General features: G+C 39.7%; 1 long non-coding RNA gene across 1 annotated transcript; it reads left to right on the top strand.

Moving 5' to 3' along the window:
- Positions 1-10,503: 10,503 nt before the first annotated feature.
- LOC133897755 (uncharacterized) lies at positions 10,504-12,270 on the top strand. The gene is made up of 4 exons (XR_009905958.1): positions 10,504-10,798; positions 10,908-11,255; positions 11,756-12,009; positions 12,074-12,270. It is a non-coding gene; the product is annotated as an uncharacterized LOC133897755 (long non-coding RNA).
- Positions 12,271-12,730: the final 460 nt, after the last annotated feature.

A 12,730-nucleotide genomic window follows, 5' to 3' on the forward strand; every position in this document is an offset into this window, starting at 1 on the left:
TCACATCTCCATTCATATATATGACATAGTCACCTAAGATGGCAGATCTTTTGCCCCCCCCCCCCATAGATCTTCTTAGGGGTTCATTAGGCACAACTAGGGGGTGTTGTGGTTCATCATTAGCTATTGCATTAATAATTGTAGAATCCTCAACTATGGGTACAACTCCAGAATTATCAGCTGGAGGTGCGACTATTTGACGCATAGGTACAACAGTCTCTTGGATTATCGGTAATGGTACATCTACCCGAATTTCCTCAATATCTATTTTCCTAGTTTCTAAGCTCTCACTAATTTCATCATTCTTTAAGAACACAACATGTCTTGTTTCCACAAATTTAGTGGTATCGTTCAGACAATAAAAGTGATACCCTTTTGATCTTTTAGGGTATCCAATGAAATGGAAACTTACAGTCTTAGGATCTAGTTTTCCCAATATGGGGATTCAAGATTTTAGCTCAGGACAACCCAACATGTAAGTATCTTAAGCTCGATTTTCTCCCAAACCATAATTCATAAGGTGTCTTAGGCACTAATTTGTTGAGGGCCAATTAAGTATATGTTTGGCTGTCTTTAATGCTTCGATCCACAAAACAACTGGTAACTAGAATAACTAAGCATGCTTCGTACCATATCCATAAGTGTAAGGTTGCATCTTTTGGCTACTCTATTTTGCTGAGGTTCACCAAGTGTTGAATATTAGGCTACTATGCTATTTTCATAAAGGAATCTAGCAAAGGGGCCAGGAATTTGCCCATAAGGAGCATGTCTCCCATAATATTCTCCTCCTCAATCTGATCTTACTACATTAATCTTTAAATTAATACTTCTCTTATGCTTACTTGTAACATCGGACACATTCATTGTTACAGGGAAATCATTCAAAGAGAGCATACAGAGTTTTGTCTTGCCTAACTGCAAGACCAACATTATTTGAATGAAACTTAACAACACACTTATGATTTCCAAAAACACACTCAAATCCATCATCATCCAACAAGGAAATAGAAATAATGTTTCTTATCACACTAGGGACATAAACTACATCATTAAGCTAGATAGTGAAGTTGCTCTCTAATGCTAATGGTAGTGACCCAATAGCTCCAACTTCAGCCTCCTTTCAATTCGCCACTCTAAGACTTTGCTCCCCTTTTCTTAGTGTCCTCACAGAAAGGAATCCATGTAAGGAATTAGTTACGTGCACAGTGGCACTAAAGTCAATCCACCAAGTATTAGGGGGAAATTAGTAAAAAGGGACTCATCAATGAAAGAAATCACATCATTACTCATCTTGGCAATGCACTCATTAAAACCAGCATAATCCTTCTAAATATGTCCCTTTCCCTTACAGAAGCGGCATATGATGACATTAGGTGCAGCAGATGACTTGAGCCCCTTAGGCCCTGACTCTATCTTAGGAGAGAAATATAGTTTCTTCTTGGACCTAAAATTCCCTTGGAACATCCTCTTGTTGGTCTCGGCAAGGTGTGCATAATCCTTCTTTTCAGCATTCATGCTTTCCTCCTCCTGAACACACATGGCGATGAGCTCACTCATGGTCTACTTCTTCTTCTGAGTGTTATAGTTAAGCTTAAAAGGACCAAACTTAGAATAAAATTGAAGTCATAATGAAATGAACTAGAAAGCCATCCGAGATTGCCATCTATGCCCTTAAGTTTTGCAAGCATATCTGTCATCATCATGTCATGTTCCCTTACACTGTTGGAGCCATTATATTTAGTAGTAAGCATCTTTATGGTCAAAGTATTGGCATACAATTTTGTGGAGCCCTTGAATGGCTCCTCAACTAAGGTTAAGTACATTTTAGCATTTTCAGAATTAGGAATGGCTCCTCTAATCCCAATAGAAATAGTGGTCCTCATGATCATCTAGGACATACGGTGGCCCACTCCTATTTATCTGTATTAGCCTTATAATTTTCTTTTTCTCAGCATAATTTTCATCATTAGAGGTAGGAGCAACAGGAGCAATCTCACATAATGCATAGTCCAAGTCCATGACTCCAAGGACAACCTGGATATGCTCTTTCTAGGAGAGGAAATTATTCTCATTAAGCTACTCAATGCAGTTCAAGTAACTGGCAACGGTTGAAGCATTAGCCACTGACTAAAAATAGAATATTATTAGTAAATAACATAAGAAATCAATGTCTAACATGAAATTAACCCTACGTTGGTCTAATTAATAAGATGCTAATGTCGGTTCTAGTTAGTATCACCATTGGGTAGAAAACAAAAGAACTCAACAATTACTTCATAAGAGGGGAAATTAATTCTAACAATTTATGATAATAAAAACCTACTAAAATTAATTGCATCACCTCTCAAAATTAATTATTGTCCCAAATTAAAATTTCTGTAGGGACAAAGAAAGTTAAGAAAATAACTTGATTAATCAAATAAACAAAATTAGCATACAGTAATTAAATACGGAATTCAAATAAATTACAAAAGAAAGTTAATATAAAACCAGCCTGGAACATAAATTGCGGCCCAAACTAATTTGCGCTCAGCCCGCCAAGTCGATTCATGAGTGGCCCAACAAACGCTTCAGCCCACCTCCCCTCTGCCCACATTGGAAGCCGAAGATTTCCGTCTGTTGGATCTAATCAGATGACTCAGATCAGCTACGCCTGAAATAAAAACACGAAAACCCTAATTCACCACTCATTTCACCAGTCTCCTCCTGATTTCTCCGGGAATCCTAATAGAGAGTGCCGAGGGAGAGCGAAGGCAGCACATGCAAGTGGAGCATAGATGCAGTGGTGCGCAACATGAGCTGAGCATGAAGGCGTGCGTTATGGAGAGTCGGCAATGCGCAAGGAGCAAGGTAACCGTGGTAATAGCGTTGTTGCGCTTGTGGCAGCGCGACGTGCATGGACGACGGGCTGGGTAACCTTGATGACATCGGCAGCCAAGGTGATCGAGATGGCGTGCATGTGGTGAGAAAATCCGAGGTTGGAGCATAGGAAGGCTGAGTGGAACTTATCTAAAAAAAACAGGTACTAATCCAATCTGATTCCTGAATTTACCATGATTTAGTATCTTGGATTTGGGAAAAGGGGAATTTTGCCCTGGGTTTCTGATTGTACCCAAATCACCTCCTTCTTAATGCTTAACCAAAACATAATTATACATAAATCATGAAATCTGACAACAATTAAGGGCTAAAACCTAGAATTAACATTAACAGGAGGCCTAATCAATCAAAATTTAAACTAATCTGAGGCAAGATCAAGGAAATTAGGGGTTTTAGCGGTTCAAGAATTAGGTTAACTGGCTTTGTTACCAAATATTAGATTTAGACAATCTTAAATTGAGAAAATTACTTAGGCAAATTACATGAACATTTAATCATGATGCGGAATTAGGTGGACTTAAGCTTGATTAAGTGATGCCATTGGTTGATCTCGATCGCTCGGGGAAGAACAACGTTAGGGATCAGTACTAGGTTGACATAGCCTCACGTCGCTGTTAGTGATGCAGCATTGAAGGTGAACTTCGGGATTGTCCCGGTGGTGGTGACGGCCTTCATGTTATAGCAGCACCTCAGTGATCGGGTTTTTAGGGTTTTGGGAGTGTCGTGGTGGGGCCAACCTCATGAGCTATCGAGATAGTCATGGGCGGTCGGCTCGCCCTTTTGTTGTGGTGTTGGTGTTGTGCGAATCAGGACGGAAACCAATTTGTTGCTTTCCACCTTAGCTCAAGGCACGTTAGGTGTGGGCCTAACACTACTACAGAACCCCCTTCACTGCTGGCTCCAAAACCGGCTTCACTGCCGGTTTTGGAGCCGGCAGTGAAGGGGGTTCCGCAGTAGTGTTAGGCCCACACCTAATTTCAAATCTTTCATGTTTACTAGTCTCTTTATGTTGGCACAGTAACCCGATGGAACTTTGATTCCATGCAAGCACTTGCACATTGCAATTTTCTCCGCCTTGCTCATACTGTAGCTAGCGGGACCAAGATATTTGTCGCCTTCTTCCATATCTTCAAGATGTAGATCCTGTCTTAGTTTCAAACATTTTAGGTCCTTCCGTGCTTGGAGTGCATCCTTTGTTTCGCCAGGTATGTCTAGTAACATACCAATCAAGCTATCACACACATTCTTCTCAATGTGCATGACATCGATTGCGTGTCGAACCACCAAATCCGGCCAATAAGCTAAGTCATAAAAAATAGATTTCTTTTTAAACATAGGAGCTCTAAGATTAGATTTCGGAACCGGTGTACTCCCGCGTCCCTTTCAAGGATAACCCTAAGTCCCTTTACTATGTCAAATACCTATCTCCCAGTGTGATGCTTAGGAGGTGATCGAGTCTCAACTTTTCCATCAAAAGCTCTCCTGTTGCTGCGGTACGGGTGATTCTTGCGAAGAAATTTACGATGGACTAGGTACACCATTTTTCGGCTATTCTTTAGCCACGATCTCTCTGTTTCATCCAAACAATGCATGCATGCACAATAGCCTTTGACAGTTTGGCCTGATAGGTTGCCAAGGGCTGACCAATTCTGGATTGTTACGAATAGCATTGCGCGTAGGGTAAAGTTCTCTCGTTTGTATGCATCCCATACCTGAACACCATCGTTCCACAGTATTACAAGATCTTCCATTAGTGGTTTCAGGTATACATCGATATCGTTGCTAGGTTGCCTTAGCCCTGGTATCAGCACCGACATCATAATGTACTTCCGCTTCATACACAACCAAGAAGGAAGGTTGTAGATAAATAGAATCACAAGCCAAGTGCTGTGACTACTGCTCATGTTGCCGAATGGATTCATCCCATCCGTACTCAACCAAAATCTTATATTCCTCACATCTTCTGCAAAGGGCTTCTTGTATTTCCTATCGATGTTTCTCCACTACGTAGAATCAGTGGGGTGTCTCAGTATTCCATCATCCTTGTGCTCCTCAGCGTGCCACCGCATCAGTTCGGCATGCCTTTTGTTCGTGAATAAATGCTCCAAACGGGGGACTATAGGAAAATACCACATCACCTTGACGGGAGGCCATTTATTCTTTCCTTCACCATTGATATCATTACGGTCACGCTTGTACTGTGATGCACCACATATGAAACACTCTTCTAAGTCTGCATGCTCTCTAAGATATAACATGTAATCGTTTGGACATGCATGTATTTTCTACACTTCCAACACCAATGGGCACACAACCTGCTTGGCCTGGTTATTTTCTGGCAACATAATTCCCTTTGGTAGCAATTTCTGCAAGAATAGTAACAACTCTGTGAAGATTGTATCAGACCACCCGTTGCTTACCGTCAATTGTAGCAGTGAAAGCACGGTACATAACTTTGTGTGCTTCTTCTCGCAGCTCGGGAACCATGGTGTTTTAGAATCCTCTACCATACGTTGGAACTTTTGAAACTCTCTTTCATTGGTGAAGTTCCCCTCCCCATCGCGCAACATCTGCTCCAGATCATCAGCGTCGGCGTCGACCAACATCTCCTCTATATCATCATCGACCAACGTATCTCCGGCAGGCAGCATATCTGTGTATTCGTCAGCCAGCAAATCGGTGTATTCATCTTCTCTTCTCTGCCAATGTATTGCCTTTTCTGTATAATCTCAGCTTCACTGTGCTCAGTCAACCGAGTATAGCCAGGCATAAAGTCCCTTGGCATCAAGTGGAAATGTATTTGCTGGGTGGTAGAAAACTGCTTCTTGTTCTCGCAATCGACGTATGGACAACACATGTATTGAGACTATGTATTTGACTTGTGCACCGTGGCTTGCAACAGGAAACAATTCACGCCGTTCTTGTACTCTGCGCTCACATGGCTCGCATCGTACATCATCTTTTATCCATCTACAATATATCATTATTGTAAATCCAAATTCATAACATCTAGAAGATTTTGCGATCACCAACAAATAAATTACCTTGTCATCTCCTATCGGCAATTGGCCCAGATTGGAGGAGCCACATTTTATATGCTTTCGTGTACACTTCCGATGAGTATTTGTTGGTACCATCCCTAGAAATTTTCTTTATTATTCAACCCTTTTGTAGGACTAAATAAGTGAAAATAAAAAAATACGCTCATACATAAAGTTTATATATTGGAGCTTGCTAATTAAATAAAATATAAAAAATATAACTAGATCTTGCTACATACCTAAATATCATGGAGAAATTTTCTAATTCATTAAAAATCAAAATAAATATGCTCATACCTAAAGTTTTCATATAGGAGCATGCTAATTAATTAAAATATAAAAATATAATTAGAGCTTGCAACATACCTATATATCATGGCTAATTTTTCTAATTCATTACAAATAAAAAATAAATATGCTCATACCTAAAGTTTCTATATTGGAGCTTTATAAATTAATTAAAATATAAAAAAATATAATTGAAGCTTGCTATATATCTTAATTTTATATCTAATTTTTCTAATTCATTAAAAATAAAAAATAAATATGCTCAAACCTATATTTAATGTAAATCAATAATAAAGACACTTTCCACCGTAAGCTACTAATTGAAGCTTCCGTAAAATAAATGAGATATAATTGCATCTATATTGTCTTAAAACATCATGGCCATAGGTGCATCTCCACATTTTCAAAATTTAGAGCAATTTAGCAAATAAAATTCAACTAGAAATGGATTGAAGATGTAGTTATATACCTTGGAATACCTAAGGCATGAGGATTTCTCAAAATTTTGAAGCCACTAAGAACTTGGTGATCAAAAATTGCCGCCACCGAGCAAACAGAGTTCCTCTCTGTTGTGTGCTCGAGCTTGGGAAAGGAGAGGGCGACTTTTATATAGCCAAGACACATAACTGCCGGTTTAATCTACCGATCGACAGTGAAGATGGAGTAGATACCGGCTCAAGCCAACAGCCGACGTCCTTATCACTGCTATTTTTCCACGCGACTTATGAACCGATAGTGATTCCCCATCACTGTTGACCCATTAAGAATCGACAGTGATGGGGCGGTATATATAGGGGTTTATGTAATAGTATAAGGCCACCTTATCTCATGGTTGTTAGCCAAGGTCACAACCAACAGTGTACAGTGTGTGTGGATTAATAGTCATCAAACCATCTTTTTCAGGTAGTGGAGATTGTTTTGTAAGAAAACTAATGCTTTATAGAAATCAAACTGATTTTCCAGTATAAGGATGCTCCTGAAGCGATATTTGTAGCTATACGTTCAAATACAAACTGATGCACTAAACGATGTGTACTCGAACATTCTATGAATGAGCCCCTTCACAAACACAATTATTTGCATGCGAGCGAACGGCTCACTGGCAAGGCGTGCGGACGCGATCTTACCGGTCCAGAGTTCGACCCCGAACGTGCACCCCTATTTAAGGCCTCCAATATAGGCCCCGGGAAGGAGACCCGACTGTAAAAACATAAAAAAACAAACACAATTATTATGCCCTTCTGTCGAAAATTACAAGGCGTGGACATATGTATTTTAAGATTTTGAACTTTCTGGATATTGAATATAAATTTGGGTAACTATTTATATGTTTAATGATAAAATGGTACCGCTATAGAATATTCGTAATTCAATGTGTTTTCTTATAATCATGATTTTCTAATTAGTTCCAATATATACAAGCAAACCTTGGCCAAAGTTCATCTAAAGACCATGCAAAATCAAATACACCCTTATAAAATTAGACAGTGGGAGTAGATAGCAGGCTACCTTACATTTGTTAAAAATCTTGTGGTACGGTTCGATTTGTTAAGCTAATCACAGTCCGTCGTTTCATTTTCTAAGAGGCTGCTTCGTTAACTGACTCACTGTATTATGTGTTTAGGGAGTTTTTTCTTTGGAGAAATTGGATTGAGAGTTCACTGGTATATATAAAAGAATTACAAAGCTTGCTGTTAGAAATTCTTGACAATCCTTTCAAAAAAAATCTTGAAAAGGTGGCTAACGTATGGCCTTATTGGTATTTTTTAAAGCGCTAACTATTTGAATAAAACATCATCATACTTTGTCACCATCAGCTACCAGTTTTCGCATTGAACGGAATTCGTCTATTAAATACCACTCAAGAGGAAATTTGCGACCGACTGCTATTTGAATTTAGTATATATTGGAAGATTCTAGTGGTAGTAGTTAGAGTAGATAGCGTAAGTGAGAGCGGACTAAGGCTTCTAGAAAAGCAGCTGGATACGGGCTCGACATTCTCGGCGACCAACGCTTTCTGGACGAGGATGGGCGATGTGAACGTGACAATTGCGACTCAGATGCTTCGACTCTACTTCTTATTTTCCTTCCTTCCTCGACATCTTTATGAAAAGACAGTTCTTTCGGAAATACTTCACATGTATAGTGGCTCTTTAATTGACACGGTCACTGCTTGCTGAGGAGAGCAGGAAAGCATGCGTAGAAAACATGGGACAAAGCGAGTAAGGGGAAGCGTGCACAGATCCCACGGACCAATGATCACTTGCATCCTAAAATACTGACGGAACCGCACGGAAAGATTGATCCTATAGTCGCTACTATATACAAACACAAGTTAATTTCTACGTCATTTCTCCTCCAATTTCATGGTGCGTCCTGCACCCACCTACCAAAATAAACTGGCTAGAAAACCACGCCAGACCGCTTCAAAGGTCTGCCTGATTAAAAAAACAAAAAAAAACCAGCCGGCTTAAGTGGAAACTGCGCCTCCTCCCGGAAAAAAACCGTGCACCCCTCGTTGCAAACTGCACCCTCTCTGTCCTCTGTTGGATACCGCTGCCAAGTTATCGCCGTCCTCTGCCTCCCTTACCACCAACGTTGCTGCCGTTGCTGCCCCTCACCCGCTCCAATCGGCAACCCCGCTGCACAACCGCCCCGCCGTACGGTCGCTCTTCGCAATCACTACTGAAAAACAAAAAATTAAGATATAAATAAGTAACAGATCGACCCATTACTTATGTAGCTTGAGATTGAGATCGGATCATAATTGGTCACTTATGATAAATCATCAATAATAGATCATAAAGTTATCCATCACTGATGATATTAGTGACGAGTCAAGTTGTGTGTCACTAATAACTAATTTATTAGTGACATGTCATTTTAGATCAGTCATCAGATCATGTTACGACCTATCACTTATGACTTATCATCAATAATAGATCTCTCTAAGTTAATGATAAGTGACGGTCATAACCAATATCTGTAACCCAATTACTCAGCTCTGTTATTAGAGCTGGCAAGCTACTTCTCAAGTGAGAACTACTATTTTCTTACTTAATTTTTCCAACTAAAAACCAACATACTTTGCAAATCTAAATATATATTATGCAAAAAGCTTGCAACTATGCTATAGCTAAATATTTACTCATAAAAGCAAAAATATAAACACTAAACTTATAACCATACTTATAACTAAGACTCAGACTAAAGAGGTACGAGACTACAAATATTTATAAAAAAAATATATCAACAAGTTACAACTTATGTTTCACTTATTTTATGAATTTTCATTCACACGTTGAATAAAATTAGGTACAAATATTTTTTTATTTTTCTTTTATTTTTCTCTTATTTTTCTCACCACATCAGCATTAGAATTGGAACAATTATACAATTCTACTCAAGTTTAATATAAGGAGTAAAGGTTATAGATATAAACGCGTGTTCCAAAAATAGTGTAGAAATTTCAGAGGGTGTGAATTCAATCATCCAAGACTAATTTGGGCTCAAAAAATTTGCAGAACTCAACGAAGTGGCGGGAAACGGATTTAATTTTTATGTAGATGTTCATATAGTAAAAAAAAATGTTGAAATCAGAGACACTCCCAGTCATCTATTAAATTGCAATGGTCCAAGAGAAAGAAGTGGTAGTCACTGTGGATCTAATCCTGCAATGGTTAAATTTATTTAAAAGAATGAATTGATGTAATTGCACCCTTTAGACTTTGGTAATTGCAATTTAAGAACTGAGGAATATGCAGTGCAATGGGACTAGAAAAGTTGAGAAACGGATGTAACTACGTGATTTGGAAAAATAGGATGTTAGTAATGGATCAAGATTTTGACCTGTCACTATTCAGTTATGAGTGATAGGTCACGGTTACGATCTATCACTCATGAGTTTTGGCGAAACTGTTAAAAGGATAAAATATTTTATTTTTATCATAACTACATAATAGGTGAGATGGTAAGGTGGTTACACGCGCGAGCGAAGATCTTAGGTTCGATTCTCACGGGATGCACAATAAAAAACAATGTGAAAAATATCAAGTGAATCATGGTGAGTTGTGATGGGCCTATATTGGAATGGCTTAGGTGAATTTTTTTTAGCTTTTTCATGTTTATAAAATACGAAAAATGAGTCATTAGTGACTGGTAAGATTATGATCTATTATTAATGACTTCATAAGTAATAATCGTAACCTGTTACTAATGATTAGTCGCTAATAACATATTTAGAATGACAGATCCCGAACCCATAACCCATAATCATTATCACTCGTCACTGAAGGGTTTCCCCGGAGGCATGATCTGCCCCTTCCATGGCGTGTTTTGCCCGGTAGCCAGATCTGGCTCGCTCGAGCGAATCCATGAAAAAGGGCTCATTGGCGGCGTGGGTACCTGATCTGGTACGAGGTCACATCGAGAGCACTGTGTGGCTCGCCATCCCGGCCAGCGACGAAACCAAGCTCAAGGTCCGCTTCTTCGTGCCGCCCTTCCTCCCCGTCTTCCTAGTCACAGGCGACTACTGGGAGCTCCACGTTAACAGCGACTATGTACACGTTCGTCGCACAGCCCTCCATGAGGTAGCTCTGGGTCCGTGCCCCGGCCCAAGCTGCCAGTTCCTCCTGTTTACCTGTCTAGCTCCGTGCTTCACATGCATGATGCATTGCTGATCTACGTGTGCGTGTGTAGATCTTGTGCAGGCAGCCGCACTTGACGAGGTCGTGTGCAACGAACTGGTGGGGAGGGTCAAGAAGGAAGGGTACGACGTAAGGAAGCTCCGCATGGTGGCGCACCGCGACACGCCGCTGCAGAGCGAACAGGGCCCGGGACAGCGGGCTGTTTCGAAATTTATGAAAGAGCAGCAAACTATTATTATGTCCGGATTTTTCTCCTTGTGTAAACTATGTACATATGTTTAACTTGCCGTTCTTGTTGCATTTTGGGACTAAAGATGCGGGCCTGCCCAGGTGGTCTGGAATTTGGATGTTGAACACAGCAGCCTTGATCATCGCCAAGATTCAAACAAAGAATGTCAAGGTTTTAAATTCTTCTATTATTTTATCTTTTCTCTATTTTTAAGAGCTTTTGCAGTAAGCCAGTAAATAGATCACTGTTTTGTTTTGCCAAAGCTTTGATGGGTTTTCAGCTTTACTACTGGCGAAGTTTCAGGCTATCTCATTTAATGGGAAGGCGATAGATTGGAGGTTGTATTGGTACATCTGTGGGATAGTAGGGTTGCTTAATTTCTTCTAGATTCATGTATTTTTGTGTTGTAGGGATCTAATGAGACAACAGATGTGGGGTGTGTTCTCAGTTCTCTTGAATTGGTTTTATGAAGTATATCTGCGCTTATGAATTTAGCGTTGTCATAATTTATTCTTCTCTTAATTTAATTTTATGAAGTTTCAGCGCTTTTGCATTTAGTGTTGCCATAGCTTATTCTTCCCACTATTGTTGTTGCTCTTCAGATTTTACAGTGGCACTTTGTTCTGATTGAGCTAATAGTTCATGAGATGTTGCATGATGTTCCTTTTCAGATGGGAACACAGTTGCGATTAAGAAAATCAGGCTAGGGAAGTACAAGGAAGGTGTGAACTTCACTGCATTGAAGCAAATTAAACTGCTCAAGGAGCTGAAAGATCATAATATTATAGACCTAATTCATGGAGACTGACTTGGAAGCTGCCATATGAGATATGAACATTGTATTTTCTCCAGCTGACACAGAATCATATGTTCAGATGATGTTGAAAGGTCTAGCTTCCTGCCATAAGAAATGGGTGCTACAGAGGTACCTACTATCTTGCTAATTTTCTTTTAAAGAAAGCAACCTTTGACAAGCTGTTGTGCTGCAGGGGTAAACCAAATAATTTACTCATCGGAGCTGATGGGCAGCTCAAGATTGCTGACTTTGGCCTGGCACTCAGCATGCTCTTTTCGTTAGAATATATGGGTTTGGCTTATTATATTTAAGCAATTTTAAATACATTTTAAAGGCCTAACTAAATGGAGGTAGGGGTGCATTTTTAGTCCCACCTTACTAGTGGAGGTGAAGGAGATGAACTTAAAAAGAATTATTTTCTTCACCCACTTTACATGTGTGGATGAGAGGACTAGGAGAACATGCACGCTCTCACTCACCTTGCCAGGGTGCAAGGTGCCGAGTGCACGGCACTTGCATGAATAGTCTGCCGAAATTAGGTCTAGTAACTTATACATGTGCGCCTCCTTTTACAATTTTATTCTTTTTACTGCGTAGACAAACAAATATGAAAATTGTGTCGGTTAAGAATCTAATTGTGGCACGTAATTGAGTATATATCTGCTGGACGCCGCCACAAAGGATACACACGTAATTAGGGTTTTACTCCTATTGGGGGATGATCCTTGATAATAAATCCGGGGTACCCTAACGATGGACGCATTAATCTACGTTTCTAGTGGGTGTATATCGAACTGGACCTAAAAACACAAGGATTTATTCAGATTTAGTCCTCCCGTAGGATAATAGC

Source organism: Phragmites australis, chromosome 17 (genome assembly GCF_958298935.1).
Source record: "Phragmites australis chromosome 17, lpPhrAust1.1, whole genome shotgun sequence".
NCBI lineage: Eukaryota > Viridiplantae > Streptophyta > Magnoliopsida > Poales > Poaceae > Phragmites > Phragmites australis.